Consider the following 14,786-nt stretch of genomic DNA (forward strand, 5'->3'; position numbering starts at 1 on the left):
ACAATTTCAGAGTTCCTCATTCATAAGAAGTCTGTGAGATAGTATCTCAGAAAGATCTCAAATTTATAGGAAAAATGGTTGTAAGGGTGATTTTTACCACACAATTGCAACTAGGTGCCTCAATCTGCAAGAGACCAGTCCTTGACAGATTACACAACTGGGGCAACAGCAAAGGCAGCAATTGTGTCAATCCTTTATGATTCTTCTCTAGTACTATACTTTTTCTGAGGGACAATTTGCATTATTCCTGGAGAAAATCATAGAGCTTCTACCCATGCATAGTTTCTGCTTTCTGCACGCACACACTCCCTGCACTGAATCTACCCACAGTTCTGTTCAGAATGATTGTGCCATGTCATATTGTTGTATACGTATTGCATATCCGTGGCATTTATGAAGAGGTACTTTGGTATGGCAGAAAGACTGAAAAGTAGCAATGCTGAAGGCATAACGTGACTGATTGTGCAGTTTGCATTGGCCTTTCTTAATGAGTGAGAGTGAAAGGAGTATTGTAAGAGTGTGTTTCCAGTTTGTATGTAAAGATAAGTTGGGTGCTGTGAGCAAAAGACTCAACCATGAATGGACTCAAACCCTCAATCTTCTGATCCGAAGTCAGACGCCTTATCCATTAGGCCACATGGTCACCGAATGCAATATGTTTAGGTGTTTAGGGTTAGGTGGTATGAATGGATGTGGAACATATCAATTACAGGTGCGCAGGACAGGATCCCATACCGTTCTTCATCTTCTTTCCATCAAAGGAGTTTTTTCAAACAATATCTAGATAATTTCCAAAGTTTCATATCTTATGCTGTGCTTTTTTGCCGTTAATCCTCCTTTCTTCTTTTATTGAATACTCTGTTTTATGCTGCAATGGTATTTTTGGATTATTTGAAAAGAGAATGAAACTGCTTTGACAGTAGTTCAGACTTCCCATTTCTTGACTTGCTAATTTGCTCCCTGAATTAGCTTATTCAAGTGACATGAACAGGGCCTTGACCTAAGCACGTACCTGAAAGCCTGTCACCACCTCTAGAAATACAATTCACAGCAGCTCAAAATATTCATTTTGAAAGAGAATATTTCAAGTGAGTCCAAGTTTAATTTCAATAAAGAAAGCTGTATAAAATGACACGCTGCACATTTGGGTGACCAGCATGACTCTTTTCAGTGAAGAAGTGGAATGGTTCTGTTGTAATATACTATCACCCTGGCAAGCTGCTACGAGGAAGAGTAAACAATATGATTAGGTTTCAGCAAAAATGTATTAGTTCAGGGTGTGCACCTCAGATAGACTTAAACTTACACACCCTGGTCTGTGAGAGTAGTGCCCTATCCATTGCGGCATTGAGGGTAATCTGCAAGACAGAGTTCCAAAATCATCCTTTCATCTCAGTTCATGGCCACCTACAGTATTTCTGCAGTCATTTGTTTCACTTTTCTGTCTTTAATTAAACTGACCATTTTAAACCTCCGGCACCCACCACTTCAATCTTACCGTTTTTGTGCTATCATAGGGCCTTGGAACTTTTGGCAAGTGGACAGAAGCAGTCAGAGAACCACATCACAATACATACTCCTTTGCCTAATACCTTTCACAACAAACTGCTCTTGGAAAAAGACGTTCACCGGTCCTTGCTCTCAGACAGACACAGAAAGCCTATCACCACCTCTACGAACATATTTCAATCAAACCAATATATATAATTCAACAATTATGCCTCTGTATCAATATAACTACAACTCGAGACAAAAAGGAATTTAAAAAACAATCTGCCCATTTGAATAACCAGCAGAGTTTTAAGGACGTACAAATTGGAATGTGACAATTTCAGAGTTCCTCATTCATAAGAAGTCTGTGAGATAGTATCTCAGAAAGATCTCAAGTTTATAGCAAAAATGGTTGTAAGGGTGATCTTTACCACACAATTGCAACTAGGTGCCTCAATCTGCAAGAGACCAGTCCTTGACAGATTACACAACTGGGGCAACAGCAAAGGCAGCAATTGTGTCAATCCTTTATGATTCTTTTCTAGTACTATACTTTTTCTGAGGGACAATTTGCATTATTCCTGGAGAAAATCATAGAGCTTCTACCCATGCATAGTTTCTGCTTTCTGCACGCACACACTCCCTGCACTGAATCTACCCACAGTTCTGTTCAGAATGATTGTGCCATGTCATATTGTTGTGTACGTATTGCATATCCGTGGCATTTATGAAGAGGTACTTTGGTATGGCAGAAAGACAGAAAAGTAGCAATGCTGAAGGCATAACGTGACTGACTGTGCAGTTTGCATTGGGCTTTCTTAATGAGTGAGAGTGAAAAGAGTATTGTAAGAGTGTGTTTCCAGTTTGTATGTAAAGATAAGTTGGGTGCTGTGAGAAAAAGACTCAACCATGAAGGAACTCGAACCCTCAATCTTCTGATCCGAAGTCAGACGCCTTATCCATTAGGCCACATGGTCACTGACTGCAACATGTTTGGGTGTTTAGGGTTAGGTGGTATGAATGGATGTGGAACATATCAATTACAGGTGCGCAGGACAGGATCCCAAACCGTTCTTCATCTTCTTTCCATCAAAGGAGTTTTTTCAAACAATATCTAGATAATTTCCAAAGTTTCATATCTTATGCTGTGCTTTTTTGCCGTTAATCCTCCTTTCTTCTTTTACTGAATACTCTGTTTTATGCTGCAATGGTATTTTTGGATTATTTGAAAAGAGAATGAAACTGCTTTGACAGTAGTTCAGACTTCCCATTTCTTGACTTGCTAATTTGCTCCCTGAATTAGCTTATACAAGTGACATGAACAGGGCCTTGACCTAAGCACGTACCTGAAAGCCTGTCACCACCTCTAGAAATAAAATTCACAGCAGCTCAAAACATTCATTTTGAAAGAGAATATTTCAAGTGAGTCCAAGTTTAATTTCAATAAAGAAAGTTGTATAAAATGACACGCTGCACATTTGGGTAACCAGCATGACTCTTTTCAGTGAAGAAGTGGAATGGTTCTGTTGCAATATACTATCACCCTGGTAAGCTGCTACGAGGAAGAGTAAACAATATGATTAGGTTTCAGCAAAAATGTATTAGTTCAGGGTGTGCACCTCAGATAGGCTTAGGGGCATATTTATACTCTGTTTGCGCCGAATTTGCGTCGTTTTTTTCGACGCAAATTTGACGCAAAACTAACTCCATATTTATACTTTGGCGTTAGACGCGTCTAGCGCCAAAGTTCATGGAGTTAGCGTCATTTTTTGGCGTGAACACCTCCCTTGCGTTAATGATATGCAAGCGAGGCGTTCCCGTCTTAAAAAATGACTCCGAGGCATGTGCGTGGTATTTATACTCCCGGGCAAAAATGACGCCCGGGAGTGGGCGGGGCAAAAAACCCCGCATTTGCGCCTCTTTTTAACGCCTGGGTCAGGGCAGGCGTTAAGGGACCTGTGGTCTCAGAATGAGCCCAGAGGTGCCCTCCCCTGCCCCCAGGGACACCCCCTGCCACCCTTGCCCACCCCAGGAGGGCAGCCAGGGATGGAGGGACCCATCCCAGGGAAGAAAAGGTAAGTTGGGGTAAGTATTTTTTTTAATTTTCTCTTTTGGCATAGGGGGGCCTGATTTGTGCCCCCCTACATGCCACTATGCCCAATGACCATGCCCAGGGGACATAAGTCCCCTGGGCATGGCCATTGGGCAAGGGGGCATGACTCCTGTCTTTGGTAAGACAGGAGTCATGTTGATGGGGGATGGGCGTCGAAAGAAAATGGCGCAAATCGGGTTAAGACTATTTTTTTGCCTCGACCTGACTTGCCCCATTTTTTAGACGCCCATACGCCATTTTCCCCTACGCCGTCGCTGCCTTGTGTACGTGTTTTTTTTTCGCGCACACCAGGCAGCGCCGGTCGGCTAACGCCGGCTAACGCCATTCTATAAATACGGCGCCCGCATGGTGCTTCAGAATGGCGTTAGCCGGCGCTAATTTTTTTGACGCTAAACTGCGTTAGCGCAGATTAGCGTCAAAAAGTATAAATACGGGCCTTAAACTTACACACCCTGGTCTGTGAGAGTAGTGCCCTATCCATTGCGGCATTGAGGGTAATCTGCAAGACAGAGTTCCAAAATCATCCTTTCATCTCAGTTCATGGCCACATACAGTATTTCTGCAGTCATTCGTTTCACTTTTCTGTCTTTAATTAAACTGACCATTTTAAACCTCCGGCACCCACCACTTCAATCTTACCGTTTTTGTGCTATCATAGGGCCTTGGAACTTTTGGCAAGTGGACAGAAGCAGTCAGAGAACCACACCACAATGCATACTCCTTTGCCTGATACCTTTCACAACAAACTGCTCTTGGAAAAAGACGTTAACCGGTCCTTGCTCTCAGACAGACACAGAAAGCCTATCACCACCTCTACGAACATATTTCAATCAAACCAATATATATCATTCAACAATTATGCCTCTGTATCAATATAACTACAACTCGAGACAGAAAGGAATTTAAAAAACAATCTGCCCATGTGAATAACCAGCAGAGTTTTAAGGACGTACAAATTGGAATGTGACAATTTCAGAGTTCCTCATTCATAAGAAGTCTGTGAGATAGTATTTCAGAAAGATCTCAAGTTTATAGCAAAAATGGTTGTAAGGGTGATTTTTACCACACAATTGCAACTAGGTGCCTCAATCTGCAAGAGACCAGTCTTTGACAGATTACACAACTGGGGCAACAGCAAAGGCAGCAATTGTGTCAATCCTTTATGATTCTTCTCTAGTACTATACTTTTTCTGAGGGACAATTTGCATTATTCCTGGAGAAAATCATAGAGCTTCTACCCATGCATAGTTTCTGCTTTCTGCACGCACACACTCCCTGCACTGAATCTACCCACAGTTCTGTTCGGAATGATTGTGCCATGTCATATTGTTGTATACGTATTGCATATCCGTGGCATTTATGAAGAGGTACTTTGGTATGGCAGAAAGACAGAAAAGTAGCAATGCTGAAGGCATAACGTGACTGATTGTGCAGTTTGCATTGGGCTTTCTTAATGAGTGAGAGTGAAAGGAGTATTGTAAGAGTGTATTTCCAGTTTGTATGTAAAGATAAGTTGGGTGCTGTGAGAAAAAGACTCAACCATGAAGGGACTCGAACCCTCAATCTTCTGATCCAAAGTCAGACGCCATATCCATTAGGCCACATGGTAACTGACTGCAATATGTTTGGGTGTTTAGGGTTAGGTGGTATGAATGGATGTGGAACATATCAATTACAGGTGCGCAGGACAGGATCCCATACCGTTCTTCATCTTCTTTCCATCAAAGGAGTTTTTTCAAACAATATCTAGATAATTTCCAAAGTTTCATATCTTATGATGTGCTTTTTTGCCGTTAATCCTCCTATCTTCTTTTATTGAATACTCTGTTTTATGGTGCAATGGTATTTTTGGATTATTTGAAAAGAGAATGAAACTGCTTTGACAGTAGTTGAGACTTCCCATTTATTGACTTGCTAATTTGCTCCCTGAATTAGCTTATGCAAGTGACATGAACAGGGCCTTGACCTAAGCACGTACCTGAAAGCCTGTCACCACCTCTAGAAATAAAATTCACAGCAGCTCAAGACATTCATTTTGAAAGAGAATATTTCAAGTGAGTCCAAGTTTAATTTCAATAAAGAAAGCTGTATAAAATGACACGCTGCACATTTGGGTAACCAGCATGACACTTTTCAGTGAAGAAGTGGAATGGTTCTGTTGCAATATACTATCACCCTGGCAAGCTGCTATGAGGAAGAGTAAACAATATGATTAGGTTTCAGCAAAAATGTTTTAGTTCAGGGTGTGCACCTCAGATAGACTTAAATTTACACACCCTGGTCTGTGAGAGTAGTGCCCTATCCATTGCGGCATTGAGGGTAATCTGCAAGACAGAGTTCCAAAATCATCCTTTCATCTCAGTTCATGGCCACATACAGTATTTCTGCAGTCATTCGTTTCACTTTTCTGTCTTTAATTAAACTGACCATTTTAAACCTCCGGCACCCACCACTTCAATCTTACCGTTTTTGTGCTATCATAGGGCCTTGGACCTTTTGGCAAGTGGACAGAAGCAGTCAGAGAACCACATCACAATACATACTCCTTTGCCTGATACCTTTCACAACAAACTGCTCTTGGAAAAAGACGTTAACCGGTCCTTGCTCTCAGACAGACACAGAAAGCCTATCACCACCTCTACGAACATATTTCAATCAAACCAATATATATCATTCAACAATTATGCCTCTGTATCAATATAACTACAACTCGAGACAGAAAGGAATTTAAAAAACAATCTGCCCATTTGAATAACCAGCAGAGTTTTAAGGACGTACAAATTGGAATGTGACAATTTCAGAGTTCCTCATTCATAAGAAGTCTGTGAGATAGTATCTCAGAAAGATCTCAAATTTATAGGAAAAATGGTTGTAAGGGTGATTTTTACCACACAATTGCAACTAGGTGCCTCAATCTGCAAGAGACCACTCCTTGACAGATTACACAACTGGGGCAACAGCAAAGGCAGCAATTGTGTCAATCCTTTATGATTCTTCTCTAGTACTATACTTTTTCTGAGGGACAATTTGCATTATTCCTGGAGAAAATCATAGAGCTTCTACCCATGCATAGTTTCTGCTTTCTGCACGCACACACTCCCTGCACTGAATCTACCCACAGTTCTGTTCAGAATGATTGTGCCATGTCATATTGTTGTACACGTATTGCATATCCGTGGCATTTATGAAGAGGTACTTTGGTATGGCAGAAAGATTGAAAAGTAGCAATGCTGAAGGTATAACGTGACTGATTGTGCAGTTTGCATTGGGCTTTCTTAATGAGTGAGAGTGAAAGGAGTATTGTAAGAGTGTGTTTCCAGTTTGTATGTAAAGATAAGTTGGGTGCTGTGAGAAAAAGACTCAACCATGAAGGGACTCGAACCCTCACTCTTCTGATCCGAAGTCAGACGCCTTATCCATTAGGCCACATGGTCACTGACTGCAATATGTTTGGGTGTTTAGGGTTAGGTGGTATGAATGGATGTGGAACATATCAATTACAGGTGCCCAGGACAGGATCCCATACCGTTCTTCATCTTCTTTCCATCAAAGGAGTTTTTTCAAACAATATCTAGATAATTTCCAAAGTTTCATATTTTATGATGTGCTTTTTTGCCGTTAATCCTCCTTTCTTCTTTAATTGAATACTCTGTTTTATGCTGCAATGGTATTTTTGGATTATTTGAAAAGAGAATGAAACTGCTTTGACAGTAGTTCAGACTTCCCATTTCTTGACTTGCTAATTTGCTCCCTGAATTAGCTTATTCAAGTGACATGAACAGGGCCTTGACCTAAGCACGTACCTGAAAGCCTGTCACCACCTCTAGAAATAAAATTCACAGCAGCTCAAAACATTCATTTTGAAAGAGAATATTTCAAGTGAGTCCAAGTTTAATTTCAATAAAGAAAGCTGTATAAAATGACACGCTGCACATTTGGGTAACCAGTATGACACTTTTCAGTGAAGAAGTGGAATGGTTCTGTTGCAATATACTATCACCCTGGCAAGCTGCTATGAGGAAGAGTAAACAATATGATTAGGTTTCAGCAAAAATGTATTAGTTCAGGGTGTGCACCTCAGATAGACTTAAACTTACACACCCTGGTCTGTGAGAGTAGTGCCCTATCCATTGCGGCATTGAGGGTAATCTGCAAGACAGAGTTCCAAAATCATCCTTTCATCTCAGTTCATGGCCACATACAGTATTTCTGCAGTCATTCGTTTCACTTTTCTGTCTTTAATTAAACTGACCATTTTAAACCTCCGGCACTCACCACTTCAATCTTACCGTTTGTGTGCTATCATAGGGCCTTGGAACTTTTGGCAAGTGGACAGAAGCAGTCAGAGAACCACATCACAATACATACTCCTTTGCCTGATACCTTTCACAACAAACTGCTCTTGGAAAAAGACGTTAACCGGTCCTTGCTCTCAGACAGACACAGAAAGCCTATCACCACCTCTACGAACATATTTCAATCAAGCCAATATATATCATTCAACAATTATGCCTCTGTATCAATATAACTACAACTCGAGACAGAAAGGAATTTAAAAAACAATCTGCCCACTTGAATAACCAGCAGAGTTTTAAGGACGTACAAATTGGAATGTGACAATTTCAGAGTTCCTCATTCATAAGAAGTCTGTGAGATAGTATCTCAGAAAGATCTCAAGTTTATAGCAAAAATGGTTGTAAGGGTGATTTTTACCACACAATTGCAATTAGGTGCCTCAATCTGCAAGAGACCAGTCCTTGACAGATTACACAACTGGGGCAACAGCAAAGGCAGCAATTGTGTCAATCCTTTATGATTCTTCTCTAGTACTATACTTTTTCTGAGGGACAATTTGCATTATTCCTGGAGAAAATCATAGAGCTTCTACCCATGCATAGTTTCTGCTTTCTGCACGCACACACTCCCTGCACTGAATCTACCCACAGTTCTGTTCGGAATGATTGTGCCATGTCATATTGTTGTATACGTATTGCATATCCGTGGCATTTATGAAGAGGTACTTTGGTATGGCAGAAAGACAGAAAAGTAGCAATGCTGAAGGCATAACGTGACTGATTGTGCAGTTTGCATTGGGCTTTCTTAATGAGTGAGAGTGAAAGGAGTATTGTAAGAGTGTATTTCCAGTTTGTATGTAAAGATAAGTTGGGTGCTGTGAGAAAAAGACTCAACCATGAAAGGACTCAAACCCTCAATCTTCTGATCGGAAATCAGATGCCTTATCCATTAGGCCACATGGTCACTGACAGCAATATGTTTGGGTGTTTAGGGTTAGGTGGTATGAATGGATGTGGAACATATCAATTACAGGTGCGCAGGACAGGATCCCATACCGTTCTTCATCTTCATTCCATCAAAGGAGTTTTTTCAAACAATATCTAGATAATTTCCAAAGTTTCATATCTTATGCTGTGCTTTTTTGCCGTTAATCCTCCTTTCTTCTTTTATTGAATACTCTGTTTTATGCTGCAATGGTATTTTTGGATTATTTGAAAAGAGAATGAAACTGCTTTGACAGTAGTTCAGACTTCCCATTTCTTGACTTGCTAATTTGCTCCCTGAATTAGCTTATACAAGTGACATGAACAGGGCCTTGACCTAAGCACGTACCTGAAAGCCTGTCACCACCTCTAGAAATAAAATTCACAGCAGCTCAAAACATTCATTTTGAAAGAGAATATTTCAAGTGAGTCCAAGTTTAATTTCAATAAAGAAAGTTGTATAAAATGACACGCTGCACATTTGGGTAACCAGCATGACTCTTTTCAGTGAAGAAGTGGAATGGTTCTGTTGCAATATACTATCACCCTGGTAAGCTGCTACGAGGAAGAGTAAACAATATGATTAGGTTTCAGCAAAAATGTATTAGTTCAGGGTGTGCACCTCAGATAGACTTAAACTTACACACCCTGGTCTGTGAGAGTAGTGCCCTATCCATTGCGGCATTGAGGGTAATCTGCAAGACAGGGTTCCAAAATCATCCTTTCATCTCAGTTCATGGCCACATACAGTATTTCTGCAGTCATTCGTTTCACTTTTCTGTCTTTAATTAAACTAACCATTTTAAACCTCCGGCACCCACCACTTCAATCTTACCGTTTTTGTGCTATCATAGGGCCTTGGAACTTTTGGCAAGTGGACAGAAGCAGTCAGAGAACCACATCACAATACATACTCCTTTGCTTGATACCTTTCACAACAAACTGCTCTTGGAAAAAGACGTTAACCGGTCCTTGCTCTCAGACAGACACAGAAAGCATATCACCACCTCTACGAACATATTTCAATCAAACCAATATATATCATTCAACAATTATGCCTCTGTATCAATATAACTACAACTCGAGACAGAAAGGAATTTAAAAAACAATCTGCCCATTTGAATAACCAGCATAGTTTTAAGGACGTACAAATTGGAATGTGACAATTTCAGAGTTCCTCATTCATAAGAAGTCTGTGAGATAGTATCTCAGAAAGATCTCAAGTTTATAGCAAAAATGGTTGTAAGGGTGATTTTTACCACACAATTGCAACTAGGTGCCTCAATCTGCAAGAGACAAGTCCTTGACAGATTACACAACTGGGGCAACAGCAAAGGCAGCAATTGTGTCAATCCTTTATGATTCTTCTCTAGTACTATACTTTTTCTGAGGGACAATTTGCATTATTCCTGGAGAAAATCATAGAGCTTCTACCCATGCATAGTTTCTGCTTTCTGCACGCACACACTCCCTGCACTGAATCTACCCACAGTTCTGTTCAGAATGATTGTGCCATGTCATATTGTTGTATACGTATTGCAGATCCGTGGCATTTATGAAGAGGTACTTTGGTATGGCAGAAAACAGAAAAGTAGCAATGCTGAAGGCATAACGTGACTGATTGTGCAGTTTCCATTGGGCTTTCTTAATGAGTGAGAGTGAAAGGAGTATTGTAAGAGTGTGTTTCCAGTTTGTATGTAAAGATAAGTTGGGTGCTGTGAGAAAAAGACTCTACCATGAAGGGACTCGAACCCTCAATCTTCTGATCCGAAGTTAGACGCCTTATCCATTAGGCCACATGGTCACTGACTGCAATATGTTTGCGTGTTTAGGGTTAGGTGGTATGAATGGATGTGGAACATATCAATTACAGGTGCGCAGGACAGGATCCCATACCGTTCTTCATCTTCTTTCCATCAAAGGAGTTTTTTCAAACAATATCTAGATAATTTCCAAAGTTTCATATCTTATGCTGTGCTTTTTTGCCGTTAATCCTCCTTTCTTCTTTTATTGAATACTCTGTTTTATGCTGCAATGGTATTTTTGGATTATTTGAAGAGAGAATGAAACTGCTTTGACAGTAGTTCAGACTTCCCATTTCTTGACTTGCTAATTTGCTCCCTGAATTAGCTTATTAAAGTGACATGAACAGGGCCTTGACCTAAGCACGTACCTGAAAGCCTGTCACCATCTCTAGAAATAAAATTCACAGCAGCTCAAAACATTCATTTTGAAAGAGAATATTTCAAGTGAGTCCAAGTTTAATTTCAATAAAGAAAGCTGTATAAAATGACACGCTACACATTTGGATAACTAGCATGACACTTTTCAGTGAAGAAGTGGAATGGTTCTGTTGCAATATACTATCACCCTGGCAAGCTGCTACGAGGAAGAGTAAACAATATGATTAGGTTTCAGCAAAAATGTATTAGTTCAGGGTGTGCACCTCAGATAGACTTAAACTTACACACCCTGGTCTGTGAGAGTAGTGCCCTATCCATTGCGGCATTGAGGGTAATCTGCAAGACAGAGTTCCAAAATCATCCTTTCATCTCAGTTCATGGCCACATACAGTATTTCTGCAGTCATTCGTTTCACTTTTCTGTCTTTAATTAAACTGACCATTTTAAACCTCCGGCACCCACCACTTCAATCTTACCGTTTTTGTGCTATCATAGGGCCTTGGAACTTTTGGCAAGTGGACAGAAGCAGTCAGAGAACCACATCACAATACATACTCCTTTGCCTGATACCTTTCACAACAAACTGCTCTTGGAAAAAGACGTTAACCGGTCCTTGCTCTCAGACAGACACAGAAAGCCTATCACCACCTCTACGAACATATTTCAATCAAACCAATATATATCATTCAACAATTATGCCTCTGTATCAATATAACTACAACTCGAGACAGAAAGGAATTTAAAAAACAATCTGCCCATTTGAATAACCAGCAGAGTTTTAAGGACGTACAAATTGGAATGTGACAATTTCAGAGTTCCTCATTCATAAGAAGTCTGTGAGATAGTATCTCAGAAAGATCTCAAGTTTATAGCAAAAATGGTTGTAAGTGTGATCTTTACCACACAATTGCAACTAGGTGCCTCAATCTGCAAGAGATCAGTCCTTGACAGATTACACAACTAGGGCAACAGCAAAGGCAGCAATTGTGTCAATCCATTATGATTCTTTTCTAGTACTATACTTTTTCTGAGGGACAATTTGCATTATTCCTGGAGAAAATCGTAGAGCTTCTACCCATGCATAGTTTCTGCTTTCTGCACGCACACACTCCCTGCACTGAATCTACCCCCAGTTCTGTTCAGAATGATTGTGCCATGTCATATTGTTGTGTACGTATTGCATATCCGTGGCATTTATGAAGAGGTACTTTGGTATGGCAGAAAGACAGAAAAGTAGCAATGCTGAAGGCATAACGTGACTGATTGTGCAGTTTGCATTGGGCTTTCGTAATGAGTGAGAGTGAAAGGAGTATTGTAAGAGTGTGTTTCCAGTTTGTATGTAAAGATAAGTTGGGTGCTGTGAGAAAAAGACTCAACCATGAAGGGACTCAAACCCTCAATCTTCTGATCTGAAGTCAGACGCCTTATCCATTAGGCCACATGGTCACTGACTGCAATATGTTTGGGTGTTTAGGGTTAGGTGGTATGAATGGATGTGGAACATATCAATTACAGTTGCGCAGGACAGGATCCCATACCGTTCTTCATCTTCTTTCCATCAAAGGAGTTTTTTCAAACAATATCTAGATAATTTCCAAAGTTTCATATCTTATGATGTGCTTTTTTGCCGTTAATCCTCCTATCTTCTTTTATTGAATACTCTGTTTTATGCTGCAATGGTATTTTTGGATTATTTGAAAAGAGAATGAAACTGCTTTGACAGTAGATCAGACTTCCCATTTATTGACTTGCTAATTTGCTCCCTGAATTAGCTTATACAAGTGACATGAACAGGACCTTGACCTAAGCACGTACCTGAAAGCCTGTCACCACCTCTAGAAATAAAATTCACAGCAGCTCAAAACATTCATTTTGAAAGAGAATATTTCAAGTGAGTCCAAGTTTAATTTCAATAAAGAAAGCTGTATAAAATGACACGCTGCACATTTGGGTAACCAGCATGACACTTTTCAGTGAAGAAGTGGAATGGTTCTGTTGCAATATACTATCACCCTGGCAAGCTGCTATGAGGAAGAGTAAACAATATGATTAGGTTTCAGCAAAAATGTATTAGTTCAGGGTGTGCACCTCAGATAGACTTAAACTTACACACCCTGGTCTGTGAGAGTAGTGCCCTATCCATTGCGGCATTGAGGGTAATCTGCAAGACAGAGTTCCAAAATCATCCTTTCATCTCAGTTCATGGCCACATACAGTATTTCTGCAGTCATTCGTTTCACTTTTCTGTCTTTAATTAAACTGAACATTTTAAACCTCCGGCACCCACCACTTCAATCTTACCGTTTTTGTGCTATCATAGGGCCTTGGAACTTTTGGCAAGTGGACAGAAGCAGTCAGAGAACCACATCACAATACATACTCCTTTGCCTGATACCTTTCACAACAAACTGCTCTTGGAAAAAGAAGTTAACCGGTCCTTGCTCTCAGACAGACACAGAAAGCCTATCACCACCTCTACGAACATATTTCAATCAAACCAATATATATCATTCAACAATTATGCCTCTGTATCAATATAACTACAACTCGAGACAGAAAGGAATTTAAAAAACAATCTGCCCATTTGAATAACCAGCATAGTTTTAAGGACGTACACATTGGAATGTGACAATTTCAGAGTTCCTCATTCATAAGAAGTCTGTGAGATAGTGTTGGAAAATGGGTTATTGGTAAGGGCAGGTAGGTACCTACACCTAGCAACAAGCCACTAACCTCCACCTAGGTACAGTTAGGTCTCAGTAAATTAATCCCAGCTCAACCCTTGGTAGCTTGGCAACGAGCATCAAGGCTTAATTTAGGAGACAAAGTGTAAAGCATTCAAATATCACAAAACAGTAATCAAATAAAACACAGGAAACAGTTTAAAAATCCAAAACCAATTTATAAAAATAGCTTATATTTTTATCTTTAAAATGACACAAAAACGATTAAAATTGGTTCAGGGGAACCGGAGATATGAATTTTTAAAGAATTATTATTTTTCTAGCGCTTAGAAACAAAAAGCGCCAATCGGGTCATCTGGTTGCACCAGGACCGGGGCAAAGTCAAAGTTTCAGGCCGACCGCGATGGAGCCCTGCTCGGCTACAAGTCGCGGGAGGCCTCGGTTAAAAAGTTACCTTCTGACTTAGTCGTTTTTTCGAGATGAAAATCCTTCGACCGGGGTAAACCTGGATCTTGATCCGACGTCCGTGGAGCCCTTCTCGGATACGATGGCTGGGAGGTCCCGGTCAACTTTTTACCTTCGGACTTAGTCTCTTTTTCGGATGTTTTTCTTTACCGGGACGAACCACAAAGTCAGGCCGGGTCGCGGTTGAGGCAAGCCGGCTAGAATTTCCGCGGCGGGTCGGTCCCTCTCTGGAGCTTTTTTACAAAATTTGTCAAATCTTCTCCAAACTTCTGGGGCTTCACCCAGATGTTCTTTTAAGGTTCTTTTGGGGTCCACAGCTCACCCCAAGGGTCCAGAAGTTCTGTGATGGTCCTTGGGGGGTGCGGACTTCAACTCCCAAAATGCACCTGGCGCAAACTCCTTTTTGGCCACTGGACAGTGGTCAGCTGGTCACTTTTTCAGGAGTTGGCGCAGGGGACTCTGGATAGCAATTTTTCACCTGTAGCAAACAGGGAGTCCCTCCTTGAACCAGTTGAAGCCAGGCAAAGTCCTTCTTGTGGTGAAGCCCAAGTGTGCAGCTGGTGCAGTCCTT

At 40.7% G+C, this 14,786-nt stretch overlaps 3 non-coding genes across 3 annotated transcripts; all 3 read right to left on the reverse strand.

Moving 5' to 3' along the window:
• Positions 1–2,395: 2,395 nt before the first annotated feature.
• On the reverse strand, positions 2,396–2,468 carry TRNAR-UCG (transfer RNA arginine (anticodon UCG)). The gene has a single exon. It is a non-coding gene; the product is annotated as a tRNA-Arg (tRNA).
• Positions 2,469–5,138: 2,670 nt separating this feature from the next.
• On the reverse strand, positions 5,139–5,213 carry TRNAQ-UUG (transfer RNA glutamine (anticodon UUG)). Its single transcript has one exon. It is a non-coding gene; the product is annotated as a tRNA-Gln (tRNA).
• Positions 5,214–6,965: 1,752 nt separating this feature from the next.
• TRNAR-UCG (transfer RNA arginine (anticodon UCG)) lies at positions 6,966–7,038 on the reverse strand. Its single transcript has one exon. It is a non-coding gene; the product is annotated as a tRNA-Arg (tRNA).
• Positions 7,039–14,786: the final 7,748 nt, after the last annotated feature.

This window comes from Pleurodeles waltl, chromosome 4_1 (assembly GCF_031143425.1).
Source record: "Pleurodeles waltl isolate 20211129_DDA chromosome 4_1, aPleWal1.hap1.20221129, whole genome shotgun sequence".
NCBI lineage: Eukaryota > Metazoa > Chordata > Amphibia > Caudata > Salamandridae > Pleurodeles > Pleurodeles waltl.